Here is a 15,624-nt window from a genome sequence, read left to right on the forward strand (position 1 = left end):
TGTTGTGACTTCCTAAAATTGGGCATAAGAGGGACGTTTATTCTAAATAGTGTTTTCCTTGCTTTGCTGCAATAAATAACATTGTGTTCAAAGAAAGGAGTTTAATTCTGTGTGGTGGAGAATGTGACTTCTTATGTGAGAATTGCCAGATGCAAAGGTGAGCCCAGCAGTAGTGAATTCCAAGTTGGGGCCTCCCCTTACTCTATTACACTATCAGTATTACCACTCTCCTCAGACAGGAGGTGAAATGCCATTCCATCTCTCCCTCTCCCATCTCTGAGCAACCATAGTGTTTGAGACTGACAGGACAGGGAAAGAAGCAAAGTCAAGTGCAGAGTTTTAGATTTAAGCAAACATAAAAATTGGAAATGGAGAAGTACTCTGAAGACTCCCTCCTGGGTGCTGCTGTGATCCAAGACATCTTAAAATGTTGAGTTTAAGAGCCCCTCTCTTCCATCCGGTTGGGATTGTAATTCTCCAGATTTGAGATTAGTCTGTGTACTTTTAAGGTCTGGAATGGGAAACTGTTACTTGTGCAGACTTCCACCCACACAGTGTCAGTTCATAGTTAAGGAGGAAATAGTCAGTCCAAAATAATCTTTGTCCTTTTACATCCTAGGCCTTGATGTGTAAAAGTAACAGATATTGTAATGTAATGCAACTGACAGTAATGTAACATTAATAATTTACCTAGACCAGGCATAGCACTAAAACCCATTTGCATATATCAGAAATTATTCTTTGTCTTCCCTTGCACCATGCTCTTGTGCTCACAGATAGATACACAAGTCTGCAATGTTTTTGTTAGTACTTTCATACAAGGAAGCAAAGTGGCCCTATAGCTCTGCTCTTTTTCTAAGGAGTCAAGTTTTTGGCTTAATTTCAATAACTTCATAAAATATAATATATGCCATTCTTTATATTCTCATTGTTGCCTGACTCTGGAAAAGCATTTCTGAAAACTAATTGCATAAATAAACTCTGAAGTTCTTGAAATGGAATGTGCTTGAAGTTTAAGGGCAGGAATTACAGCATTGCTGTGTCTTCCTTTTTTGGCCCTAAAAGGAAGAACTGGAATTAATGGAATAGCTTATAACAAGATTAAAACAAACATTTCTGTTTAGCAGTGTCTTTTAGTAGTAAGGGTCCATGCCAGAATGTCAACGCTCTGCTTTTTGTGCCATTACAGTTAAGATTGTGAGTACTTCCATTATATCCCTTTTCCAGAAGTCTCTAACTTTAACTCTAACTCTAAAATTGTGCTTCTGCTGAAACATGACTTAAAGATCAGGAGTGACTCTCTCAAAATAGTGAGAGAGCTTTTTCAGTTTAGTAAGCTTTTTGAGTTTTTTTGTTTTGTTTTGTTTTTCATTCCCCAAAGAAAAGGCTGTATATTCTATTTCACTATGTGTGGTAATGCCACAAGGGATTTTATTTAAAACAAAAACAAAACAAACAACCAAACCCTTGCCAATATACCTCAGCACCACAACTAATAGTCCTTGGAAATTTATTTAGGATAAATAAATTTTAACAATTTATGAATTAATCTTGTATATTTTCAGCATACCTAAACATCCTTTAATTTGCAGATTGAAGTCTTTCCTGCAGGTGTCCAGCTTGCCAGCCTAACTCTGTAAATTATTATCTTCTTAAAATGCTTTAGTTATATTTGCTCATCCTAAATAACTGAGACTGTTTAGACCTAAACACTTTATGACTACTTGAGCTGTGATAGTGGGATTGGAAACTCACCCCTTGTAAGTGGCTGAAAAACCACTTTTTTTTCCAGTTACCAGAAAAACAACCTTTTGAATATTACAAGGTGACTAAGTATACTGGGGGAGGGGTCAAGTGACAGAGTAGAGAACTGTTACATAGGTCAGATGCTCCCTCCACATCACTGAATAGCATTGAAATTTATTATATTGGAAAGACTAGTTCCTTGATACAAGACGTTTTCCAAGACTATAAATTAAGGCTGCTTTTGCATTCTTGAACTTCAGCTACAAGCTTTAAACAAACAGAAGGCAGAGATTCATGCTAAAGACACCAGAACTCCACCTGTATGTTGAAGTCAATAATATTTGTAACATCTAATGCAGAGATTCCCAAACTCTTTTTGCTGAGCTCCTCCATTCAGCGTCATGTCCCATGCATGGGGAGGGAAAGGGAGGGGTACCCAGTACCCGTAGGAGGGTCCATGGGGGTATTCACCAGTGGGAGTTGAGGAAGTGTTCTGCTCCCTGCAGTGGTCAGGTGATCTCAGCTCTTGGGTCCTGGTTCCCTGCCTGTCCTTGCTCTTCTCTTCTCTCCTCCCCTCTCCCTCCCCTTTTGCAGGGAAGAAGATTCACAGGGCTGTGCTGAAGGGCTGGGGTCAAGAGGGGAGTGGAGTACTGTCCCTCTCCCTGCCCTCTGGATACTGCCCCATCCTGATCCTGGCTTTTCAGCGTGGTCCTGTCTGCTTCCCCTGTGCAGACTCTGTCCAGAAAGGCAAGGGGACAGGGCTCTGCACACTGAAGGGTTGGAGTCAGCAGGGGGCTGTGTCAGGCAGGAGTATCAGTACTCCTGGGGTGTGGCCTTTGGCTTGCAGTTCTCAGAGACCATCCCATCCTCTTCCCCCCTCATCCCTCCCGGCCAGCCTTCCCAGCAGAGGAGGTTGACAGCTGGTGGGTGGCTGCAGCAATGGAGGAATGAGATGGGCAGGGAGCTTTGTCCCTTCTGCCAAGACCTCTCAGACAGAGCCCCCTCCATACTCCCAGCCCTTTAATGCTGACCTATCAGGTCCTTGTGTCCTCCAATAAACTCATCAGTGTACCCGACAGTTTGGGAACCTCTGATATAATGTAACCATGACTTAAATTGGTTATATAGAAATATATTATATGGATATTAAGGGAAACAAAACTGTTATGGGCCCCAGAACTATTACTTGGGAATATTTTGTATATAAAGGCATACATGTAATCTATAGCAGTACAGAATACTACTTGTAACTCAGCCTGCTGTGAATAACATAATTTAAGACAGAAGACAGGAATTCAAAGTTATCAACTATAATCCATGATATGGCACACAGATACAATCGGTATGATTCCTTAAATATAAGTAAATTGTAGTTTATTGCATTAAAGCTTCATAATTCGAAGTTCCTACTGTACACTTACGAACACCAGAGTTACGAACTGACTGGTCAACTACATACCTCATTTGGAACTGGAAGTATGCAATCAGGCAGCAGCAGAGATGGGGGGTGGGGGGAAGCAAACACAGTACAGTACTGTGTTAAATGTAAAATACTTAAAATAAATAAATATTTTAAAAAACCCTTTGACAAGGTAAGAAAACTGTTACTCTGTTTCATTTAAATTAAGCTGGTGAATAGCAACATTTTTCTTTTGCACAGTAAAGTTTCAAAGCTGTATTAAGTCATGTTCAGTTGTAAACTTTTGAAAGACCATAACATTTGTTCAGAGTTGCAAACAGCCTCCATTCCCGAGGTGTTTGTAACTCTGAGGTTCTACTATATGTGGTGCATGGAATTAAAATGTTCTTGAGGGCATAGGTACTAGTTTTCAGATTGATGCATTACTAGACAAGTCCTTTCAAAAATAATCTTGCTGCTTAATAATTTGAATGATTTTGCTTCCTCTTGTTGGCTCTTAGGGCTGTTCATGCAATGCCTAATCTCATTAGGATGTAGCAAAAGGCTGATAGCTGAGGTCATGGAGACTGGGAGTAGCTTGTGGTCTGGCTTTTTTGTGTTTAAGTGGAAGGCTTATTTATAACCCCATATTGTAGATACTGGTTTAGATCTTGTCCACACCTGTGCACTGGTTTGGTTAAATCCCTACGTGGGCACTTAAATTGGTCTAAATAGATGTAAACCAGATTTAACATGTCTGTTGATTTATAGGTCTTGTATATATGAGAAACTGAATTGGTTTAACTAAAGGCATGACTTTAAACTGACTTGGTTAAATAGAAGTATCCACATAGAAATTTGCTCCTTAGTTCTTTTTAGTTTAAATCAATTACAGATTTAAACTGAAATAAGCCTGATTTTTTTAATCTTAACTGAAACAAGAGCCTGTACAGTCTCTTGCACCAGTTTAACTTAATCATTTAATACCTAACTGGTATAAATGTGTATAAACAAGGCGTTAGGGATGCTTGCAGTGAAGACCTTCCTTAACGCTGTAAAATATCTTCAGGGTGGTCTTGCAGTCGATTTAACACTAAACTTCTTTTGTTTTTTAAACTTGAGCTCTGTGTAGTAACATTTTGTACAGTTATTATGCAATGTACCTGTCTACCAAACCATACTATAGTAGTAATACTACTTTTGAACTGTGTAATTTTTTTTAAAAAGATAGTGGTTACTAAAAAGTAAAGTAAAATATGATGCATGGATTGACTACCTATAGCTAAAAAAAATCTAATCTATAGGTGCCTTTCTTTGTAATGCTAAACTTTAATTATTGGTTTAGCAGTGGAAAGCTTATTGGATAAAATGGCTGTTTGACCATAACCTAATGTCTGAAATTTTCTTCATTTGGACCAGAGGAGCTGCCTCTAGGCATTTATCAGCACTTTCTGTTTCGTACACAATGCATTCAAGTGCTGCCTGTAAATCCCTGTCTGGGTATATGAGCCTCTTAGAACTGAGTGGGTGGATTCCACAATAGCAGTATTTTCTTTGCTTCAGTGTCTCTCATTCTAAAGCAGGCTAACCAATTTCACTCTCTTCACATCCCACCCCCTCTCCTCTCCTTTCCTCCTCCCTCCCCCCCAAGTTCCTCTGTTCCTTGTATGCAAGCAAGTAGTTCTGGGACAAAAGCTTCATTGTGTATTTGGTTACATTGTCAGGTCGCTGTCCTCGTTTTTTTTTTAGCTACAAGAATAAGAATTCTTTTGTAATCAGTATGTGACTCTCCACCCCCCACCCCCCCATATTTTCTGTCTTTATTTTTGAAAGGAATACATTTTATCATTTCACTATAGATACCCTGTAATGCTTGTTCTCTCAGGTCTTCTGTGCTAACTCAGATTCCTCCCTGCTAGCAATACATTCCTCCCTGCCAGCAGATGGAGACAGAATACTTGATTTGCATGACTACTTCCACAAAGGAGCTTGTTATTACGGAATCCTTGGTTGCTTGTCTCTAATACGTGGAAGTGAAGAATTCCCAGTGCTCTTGTGTAAACTGGAGTTCCATATGTACCAACATGTCAGGGTTGTAGGGCTTAGGTGTTGTAGCCATGAGTGCTAGCCATGACAGCACTGGTTCCAAGTCCATCAGACTGAGTACTTGGTGGCCTCCTGTCCAGCTGAAGGCTCCATTCTATGTCAAAGATACTAGGGAAACTCAGTGCAAGAATAGTGGCTGCCCTATGGATGCAATAAATGGTGGTAGATTTACTCTCTCACCTCTTCCTGCACTGGGTATCCTCCGTGCATGTGAGGGGGAAATCATGGCAACTCTCTTTTGGCAGCAATGGGATGGCATAGGCTCAACCCTCTTTCTCCACTTCTTACTTTCAGAGACTGGCAGCAGATTACTCCTTTTATCCAGCAGCTCTTGCACCCAAACAACAAGGGATAGAATTTGCAAAAGCTATTTCCTGTGCACACATTTGCTCTTCACTTTAGTGTGTGTTGGGGGACGGGGGACTTCTTACCCAAAATTGGTGCACACAAAAATTGACGTGTGAGGATACCTCAGCTCAGTTGGCTATCTGTATCTTGGTGTTGCTCCATAGCAATGGATACAGTCGTTAACACACGTGGGCCTAATAGGACTTGTTAAGCAAAAAAGAGAGAATCCTGTTTCAAAAAGAAAAGGAGTACTTGTGGCACCTTAGAGACTAACAAATTTATTAGAGCATAAGCTTTCGTGAGCTACAGCTCACTTCATCGGATGCATTTGGTGGAAAAAACAGAGGAGAGATTTATATACACACACACACACACACAGAACATGAAACAATGGGTTTATCATACACACTGTAAGGAGAGTAATCACTTAAGATAAGCCATCACCAGCAGCGGGGGGGGGGGGGGGAGGAGGAAAACCTTTCATGGTGACAAGAAAGGTAGGCTAATTCCAGCAGTTAACAAGAATATCAGAGGAACAGTGGGGGGTGGGGTGGGAGGGAGAAATACCATGGGGAAATAGTTTTACTTTGTGTAATGACTCATCCATTCCCAGTCTCTATTCAAGCCTAAGTTAATTGTATCCAGTTTGCAAATTAATTCCAATTCAGCAGTCTCTCGTTGGAGTCTGTTTTTGAAGCTTTTTTGTTGAAGGATAGCCACTCTTAGGTCTGTGATCGAGTGACCAGAGAGATTGAAGTGTTCTCCAACAATTCCACCATGATTTCAACAATTTCCATCCCACCATCAACCTCAGCCTGGACCAGTCCACACAAGAGATCCACTTCCTGGACACTACGGTGCTAATAAGCGATGGTCACATAAACACCACCCTATATCGGAAACCTACTGACCGCTATTCCTACCTACATGCCTCTAGCTTTCATTCAGATCATACCACTCGATCCATTGTCTACAGCCAAGCGCTACAATATAACCGCATTTGCTCCAACCCCTCAGACAGAGACAAACACCTACAAGATCTCTATCATGCATTCCTACAACTACAATACCCACCTGCTGAAATGAAGAAACAGATTGACAGAGCCAGAAGAGTATCCAGAAGTCACCTACTACAGGACAGGCCCAACAAAGAAAACAACGCCACTAGCCATCACCTTCAGCCCCCAACTAAAACCTCTCCAACGCATCATCAAGGATCTACAACCTATCCTGAAGGACGAGCCATCACTCTCACAGATCTTGGGAGACAGGCCAGTCCTTGCTTGCAGACAGCCCCCCAATCTGAAGCAAATACTCACCAGCAACCACACACCACACAACAGAACCACTAACCCAGGAACTTATCCTTGCAACAAAGCCCGTTGCCAACTCTGTCCACATATCTATTCAGGGGATACCATCATAGGGCCTAATCACATCAGCCACACTATCAGAGGCTCGTTCACCTGCGCATCTACCAATATGATATATGCCATCATGTGCCAGCAATGCCCCTCTGCCATGTACATTGGCCAAACTGGACAGTCTCTACGTAAAAGAATGAATGGACACAAATCAGACGTCAAGAATTATAACATTCAAAAACCAGTTGGAGAACACTTCAATCTCTCTGGTCACTCGATCACAGACCTAAGAGAGGCTATACTTCAACAAAAAAGCTTCAAAAACAGACTCCAATGAGAGACTGCTGAATTGGAATTAATTTGCAAACTGGATACAATTAACTTAGGCTTGAATAGAGACTGGGAATGGATGAGTCATTACACAAAGTAAAACTATTTCCCCATGAAAAGAAAAGGAGTACTGGTGGCACCTTAGAGACTAAAAAATTTGTTAGTCTCTAAGGTGCCACCAGTACTCCTTTTCTTTTTGCGAATACAGACTAACACGGCTGCTACTCTTTACTCTGAATCCTGTTTCAGTCATTGTAAATGTGAATTTTATCTCAGCACCCCAGCCCTCTTAAAGATTAGAAAATCTACCTTGATAAATAAACTGAGCTCCTTGAATCTACCTTAATAACCAAGGTTTAAGAGAGGCAAAGAGTCCTGTGGCACCTTATAGACTAACAGGTGACTTGATTATGGTCTGTAAGTACCTTCATGGGAAACAAATATTTAGTAATGGGATCTTCAATCTAGCAGAGAAAGGTATAACCTGGCTGAAGTTGAAGCTAGACCAATTCAGACTGGAAAGGAGGTGTAAATTTTTGACAGTGAGGGTAATTAACCATTGGAATAATTTACCAAGGATTGTGGTGATTTTTTCTATTGTTGGCAAGTTTTAAATTGGGAAGAGATGCTCTAGGAATTATTTTGGGGGAGTTCTACAGGAATGCAGACTAGATGATTACAGTGTCTGTTCTGACCTTGGAACCTATGAGAGAGCACCAAATAATTAGCTTTTATATGAAGCAGCAATCCATGAGAGGCATGTATGGAGGGGTTGTGCGGGTTGCAGAGGTAGGAGGAAACTTCCTTCTGTGCTCATGTTAAACTACTACTAATGGGAGTGTTCTATGCAATTCCTTGTGCAAAGAGCCATAAATGATCTAGAACCCCTGAAGCCTTTTGGGGGGGCAGTTTGCGGTAGAAGCTCAAGAAAAATACTTAACTGTTTTTATAGGTTTCAGAGTAGCAGCCGTGTTAGTCTGTATTCACCAAAAGAAAAGGAGTACTTGTGGCACCTTAGAGACTAACAAATTTATTTGAGTATAAGCTTTCGTGAGCTATCGGATGAAGTGAGCTGTAGCTTATGAAAGCTTATGCTCAAATAAATTTTAGTCTCTAAAGTGCCACAAGTACTCCTTTTCTTTTTGTTCTTTTATTGGTTCTTTTGATATTCCCTGTCTTTGTATGGGACCCCTGTGTTTGGAACACTGTCTCCCCGAAAGGTTCACTTCATTTACTTGCTGATAATATAAATATAAATTTCTATTGGATATCAGACTTCACGTGAAGGCTAATGGAGTTTTATGGTGCTTTCCCAGTATCTGAAAACTCAGTAGTATGCATTGTTTATCAAAACACTGCATGGGTTTGTCTGCACTGAAGTAAAACACCACAACTGGCCCATGTCAGGTGACTTAAGCTGCAGGGCTATAAAATTGTAGGGTAGATGTTCAGGCTCTGACTGCCCGCGGGTCCCCAGGGCTCCCACTCCTGCTCAAGCCCGAACACCTACACTGCACTTTTATAGCGCCGAGCCCCATGAGCCTGTGTCAGCTGATGTGGGCCTGCCAAGGGTGTTTTGTTGCTGTATAGACATGCTCTATGTAAATGATATGGCAGTCTGTCTCCAGTACTCAAGGTGAAACATGGATTGAAAGCTCTCACTCCATCTCAGACCCTCAGTGGTTTTATGTTTTAAACATAAGTGCATGACTCAGATAGCGTTTTGCTCTCTTAATACTATGTGAAATAGTATAACTATAATATACAATCATGGTGAAGAGGATTTGTGTATCTAATGTCAACTCTATATACTTGTGGATTTGCTCTTCAGGAATTTTAAGTGCCGAATTAGCTCTGTTGTACAATAGTTCATAAAACAAACGTTACACGTAAACTGCTGTTCTCCAAACCACTGTTCAATCATAAACTTACGCAAGAGGCTACAAATGTTGCTTGTTCTGTAACTGACCTCTTTTTCAGTCCTGTTACTCTTATATATTCTATCAGTTGTGTCCATGGAGGCTTCTGATAAAGATGTACAAAGAAATAACAAAACTATTCATTACTTCATCTTGAGCATAATTTAAACAAGGTGCCAGCTACAGAGAGAACCTTTTCTTCACACAGTATTCATTGCAAAACTATTTAAAAAATTTCCAGGATTTTTCAAGTTTGCAAAACTTCTGTGAAATTGCAGCATCATGGGGAAGCTTTGCACAACATCATTTACATCTCTATTCAACACCACACTTTAGTATCCATGTGGAAGTCTATGGTGTCCCTATAAGCAGCATAACCTAGTGGTTGAGCACAGGGCTACAAGCCAGAAACATCCTTGTCACGCACTGGCCTTGATGTTTTGCAGTTACTGGTATTTGTAAAGTTCTGTGTAAGCTGTCTCTTAGCAGCCCTATGTGTTGATGGTTGCATCTTGTCCTCCAGAACCTAAACTTTCACTTAAATTTGTCTTTACCTCACATGTCTGTGGAAAATAATTTGAAGAATGTGAACCTGCTGTAATATGATGTAGTAGTGTATGCAGACAGCACTGAAACAATAGTTTTCAATGATGTAAACTGGCCCCTGTTCATTTGAAGGGGCATTAATGCTGAAGTTAAATGTGAGCACTTAACCATTTAACTGCTGATCAAAACATTCCAGTTCTTCCACTTTTGTATATTAAGATCTAAACAAGCTAAACATCTTGCTTTGACATAACAAGTGGCTGGATCTTGAGTTATGGGTGGACCTTGAGAGCAGTGATACTTTACTTCTCTACTTGATTCTGGAGTAATGCGAGATGCTCAAAGCCACCCCGCAATTAAATGACAGAACCAAGACTTAAAATCCTGGGTTTGGGTGTCCTGTCCCCTAAAGTACTGTACTTGCAGTATCTTTTTGAAAACTTAAAACTTGAGGGCTGACACCATGTAAAACAAAACTGCAAAATTCTATACAAATTACTGGATATAGACCAACTTTGCATGCTTTTAGCATTGTACTTCTATGGCATGCAATCCTATGTATATTTACAGGATTAAAAGTCATTAAATGAAATCAACAAACTGACCTAGTGCCAACAGAAACCTCCCCAAGTAGCCTACTTCAAAGCCCTCCCAGTATTTACTCTCCCACCCCAAAAACTGCCTTAAACAGGCTTTGCAACTTATCTTGAAGGTCACCAAAATCCAAGCTCAGGATTGAGGGGGAGTGATCTCCAAAGTTGAGGACCCCCTTGCTACTTTTAAGAAATTTCTGCTTAGTATCCCCTTCTCATTTAAACAAAACTCTTAGCTTGAGCATCTCACTGGACCATAAATGCTGTGGAACATCACGAGGAGAAACCCTGCTTCTAAGGTAGGTAAGACTCAAACCATTTAGGTATTCAAAGAGAAATAATCTTTCACTGGAAATCAGTTGGAAGTCCATGTAGGTTATGAAACACTGGTACAATATCCTTCCCTCATGAGGGAGGCTTGTTTCTTCTCCCAAGCTGGAGCACATGCAACAAAAGCTGCTCCATGAACAGAGCAATTATGTGGTATCTCCTCTGGTAAATAGAATAGGGGCAACAAAGTGACGTTTCTACCCTTTGCTCGACTTCAGGGTTATCTTCTGCTTGGCTGTTTTATCTATAATTTAAAATGTTGGAGAATGGTTGTGTTACAGTGTCCTTTCTCCAGTGTTTTATATTACACTCCAACTACGGGTTAAAAGCTAACTGTACTAAGTTCTTTGTGAACAAAGACAGTTCTTGTCCCAGAGAGCTTCCAGTCTAGGTTTATAGCAAAATTCAACAGCTGGATGAAGTGCAGTCAGCATGGGAATTGGGAGGATGAGGCAAAGAGTAAAAGGAATATGTGTCTGTATGATAAACATGAGCTGCTAATAAGGAACAGGTATGGACATAGGGGAGACTAGAGAGGCTGCTGGGGATAGCTCATGTTTAAATAAAATATGGAATGAGAACCTGTGCCGATGGGCTGCTTTGGTTTTCTATATGGTATTTGCCCCTCCCTGCCGCAGTCCTTTTTGCGAATACAGACTAACACGGCTGCTACTCTGAAACCAATCCTTCATCTGTATTCTTTCTAATTAAATTGTAAACTCTTCAGGTTAGGGACCATATTTTATGTCTATAAACCTAGTATGTTCCAGGCATTTTTATTAATGCTTGCTGCTTGCTTCCAAATGGCTAAAGTTTAGAGCTTGTCTGGTTCTGTTCAAATAGTATGGTCTTGGAGGTAAGTAAAAAGCTTCATATTTATAACACTAAATAAATTCTGTAGGAGTCTCTGCTTCTGCCCTTCAAATGCAGATGAGTATTCATTTTGAGTTTGGTATGTTCAGGGTGGAAAGTAATTTGATCCCAATTCCAGTGTTCAGAATTTGTGACCATAATTTGCATCTTGCATAATAATGGCTGTCCTTTGCTCTGAAAATACTTCCTGTCATCAAATCCTTCCTACTTATATGTACATTACCAATCTTTATCCGGGATTCATTTGTTTGCCTTTGCAGCTCATGTCTAGTGACATTTGACTTTCAGAATTACCTGTGAGGGTTTCTAGCTTAGATGCTGAACCAGTCTTTGCTCTTTCTTTTTTTATATGGCTGTAGTCTTTCACGTTTACCAGTGCATATTCCCTTACAACACTTTTCTGCTGAAGCATGAAATCTTAGATTTTATTAGAATGAAGAATTAACTTGGGATCCTAATTCCTGAGACTGCATTCTCTACTCCTAGCAGAAGGCTCTAATTTTATTATGCATACAACCAAGGTACAGAAACAATTTAAGTATTAAGACAAAAATACAAATTAGTCCTACTCTAAATCTTGCAGGATTTTGAGTATAGGGATTTGTTCAGAGGAAGTCCAGCTGTAATTAATCTTTGCATTCCTATCAAGAAATGCTGGCATATGCTGTGAGAAACAAGGGAGGAAACTTTAAACTCAGCCTCTCACTGAGCCACTACCCAACTGTGGCTAAAATCCACTGGTGTAATCGGCTCTCTAGTGTGCAAGAAAACTCAGATCTGCACAGATCGAAATCCAGCCCAGTTGGCTCTTGATAAAGCTGTTTGGTGTCCATGTTTAGGAAGTAATTAAAATAGATCTTAATTTTCAATACTTGAATTGTTGAAATAGTTTCAGGAATGTATTCTCCTGTACTGGAGGTCAAATGAAGTATCTTTACATTTTAAGATCAGATTTGTATACCTAAGGGAAGTAGATGCACAATTCCCATTGAATTTCAGTGCAAGTTGGTGCCTAAGTCCCTAGGCACTTTGTGAAAAACCTCCCACTTGATTCCAACATAGGGATTAACTACACTTGTTACAGGCTTAAACAATAATATTATTTTTTTACACATTAAAAGAAGCCTGCTGATCAGACAGCAACAGGAAGTCTTTGTCCTGGAAAAGCTGAATTACTTGGGCTCACTAATTATGAAAGTGTTACTGTTACGTTCTTGCATCATTCTTGTATGAAGTGGTGGTGATCACAGAAATGCTGTGGTGAACAAAATCAGTGAACACACAAAACAGCATACAGTACATCAGTGTCAACGCTCAGTGGCAGAAATGGAAATTTGTGTTTCCAGAACTCGTATGTATCTTCTATTTTGAATTCTTTCAAGAGTTTTTTTTTTTAATGGCAGAAACTTCAGACTTGTTTTTTAAAACTAATATCCTCCTAAACTGCTACTGATCAGAAGATTATAAAGAAGTTGCACTAGGAATCTGCTCCTGACTACACTTTTCATTGATGCAAGTGTGTTTCAGCTTAGTGTGGCGATGGCATTGCTTTTCCTGTTTGTCTCAGTCTTAGTTTTGGGCATTTCTCCATTTTTGATAACACAAGGTACCAATGCATGCTTAATATTACTCCTGGGAGAATTCTGCTCCAAAAAATTAAATTGTGCACTTAAAATTCTGCAAATTTTTGTTAAAATAACCTTATATAATAACACCAGTTTTGATTATTTTGGTAATTTTATTTCAAAATACCAGTCAGCAAGTATGTATGTAACCACACACACACACACACACACACACACACACACACACACACACACACACACACACACACACACACACACACACACACACACACACACACACTCCCCCAGGAGTACAGAGTTAAAGAAACTCCTGCGACAACTCAGTACCTGTTTCTCTGCCCCCCAAGCCCAGACACTTACATCCCCTATCCTGTCACAGAGGCCAGCTGCAGGCCTTCCGCCAGCCCAGACACTCTCAACTTCTGCCCCCCCAGAGTCCAGGGATCCAGAGGGAGAAACAGCCTGATGCTGGATCCCGGGCTTGCATGGAGATGCCTGCACATTTCCCCCTCCTTCCTTCAGGGTGTTCTGGGAACTGCAGCTTCTGGGAACCCTCCAGTTTCTTCCTCAGGCATGTAATATCTCCACTATACAAAGATATGGCTGTTAAACACCTAATTTTAGTCTTATCCTTACATGAGGATCTAAAGGCACTTATAGAATATGGTTCATCAGTGGTATGTTTGTTTGGGGTTTTATTTTTTTTCCTTCAAATAAACCAAGCTGCAAAGTGAAGAGGTCAGTCTCAAAGCACTAACTGATAAACTTGTAAGCAGTTTTAGTTGATTATCTTTTGCTGCTTCCACTTCATGGGTTCTCAAGGCATTTTCAGTGCTCCCAGATGTAGTTCTGCAGGACCCTCTGATTTGTGAAATGAGTTCCCTTAAAGCAATTCACCTTCTCTGTTCCTTTAGTTACAGAAGTATTACTTCATTTGCCTGGCCTTCATCTTTCAGATTACTAAACAAAATGAATTTACTCCAATTTATGAAAATCATTTTCCTGTTTAATGTGCTCATATTCCATTCATGTAATTGTGTTGCTGGTTAACTTTCAAAGAGCCTATACAGTTAATCTGATTAATTTTTAACTGGATACATAACATCCTGGTGTCACTTTTGCTACAGTAATTCCTACTCTTCAATGAATCTTTCTGTATGCACATAAAATAGCACAAAGTATCTCTGCTTTAAAAATGTTTTAGTTCTTTGGCCAGCTTTGTCTAAATCTTGTTTGTAATTATATGGCCTTTTGCCATTTCATGGATTCAAAGACTTTAGTACCATGTTTCCCTGAATGACACCTATTCTGGCTACTGAAGGATGGCTGCATATACTCTAGGGGCACGTTTCAAAGACTTACTGTACATGAGCTGTACACAGAAGTAGCTATCAGCATATGGTCACAGCACTAGATTTGCTTTTTGCAAGCACCGCCATAACCTTAGTGAACAGAACTGAGTGGTGGCTGGAGTTGCAGTCAGAGAATGTAAAGACATAGCTATGCTGCATACCCAGCCCCACATTTGCATTTCAAAAAGTTCCAAGCTTGTGAGTTGAGGGCTTGTCATCTATACACTGATTCCATATACTGACCATGATAAATTGGCATTCTCTTGTAAATGGCCACTTGCTGTCATGTGTGGGGATTTGAGGTCCAGCCCTGTCAGTGGGAAGCTGGGGCTGGGTGCCAGAGGAGTGATACTGGCAAGGCTCAGGCCCCAGATGTTGCTTGTTTGCTATGGGAAGGGAATAGGTTGAGGGGTAGGTTACTTTTCTTCAAGCTGAATTGTTGGAGGGAGCTACAGAGGCTTACAGCATCTTGAAAACTAAGCCTCATGCTTCCTTTCATTTCAAAGATACTTATTAGAGCTTCTAAAATTTTAATCCCTTCACGAGAGCTCTTGTTCTGAGAGAGTGACGGTGCTGTAAGTGTAAACTACCAAAAGCTTCTTTGGAAGGAAAATATATATTCCCTGACAGATTCCTTTAACAGAGATAAGGTTGCCCACTGGCATCTCATGCCCTTCTAGAACATCAAGTTCAGCAAAGTTTAAACTTTAGAAAAGCATGGGATGCAGAGTGAAGGTACACACCCATGGAAACTTAACTATCCCTTGAGCTAGCAGTAGCTACTGGGAATTATCTGCATACGCTCCAGCTGCAGTCACTGTTAGGTGCAGCTATATTGAATGGTAGAGGGGTAAGTTAGAGCAGTCTGGCAGACCTGTGACTGGTATGAGATGATCTGGGGGGGGGTGCTCCCCTGTGTGTGTGAGAGAGCCCCTCTCTTTGACCGCTGTGTGTATGATCAAAGGAAAGAGGTGCATGTGTACCTTGAGAGTATACTTCTTTACAGTGCCATGTTGTGACAGTAGTGGGCACAGGGGTTGTCTTACCCTAGGGATTGTCAGCAATTACGGTGGGTGCTGAGTGTGGCCTGAAGTTTAACGAAGAGTAAATGAAAGTATAGTGTTGGATAGCA

General features: G+C 40.5%; 1 protein-coding gene across 1 annotated transcript in view; it reads left to right on the forward strand.

The window, feature by feature from the left end:
• GNA12 (G protein subunit alpha 12) overlaps positions 1-15,624 on the forward strand; it is an 82,287-nt gene that overhangs the window by 26,037 nt on the left and 40,626 nt on the right. The gene's annotated exons all lie outside the window — the stretch shown is intronic.

This window comes from Dermochelys coriacea, chromosome 10, assembly GCF_009764565.3.
Source record: "Dermochelys coriacea isolate rDerCor1 chromosome 10, rDerCor1.pri.v4, whole genome shotgun sequence".
In the NCBI taxonomy this organism is placed as follows: Eukaryota; Metazoa; Chordata; order Testudines; family Dermochelyidae; genus Dermochelys; species Dermochelys coriacea.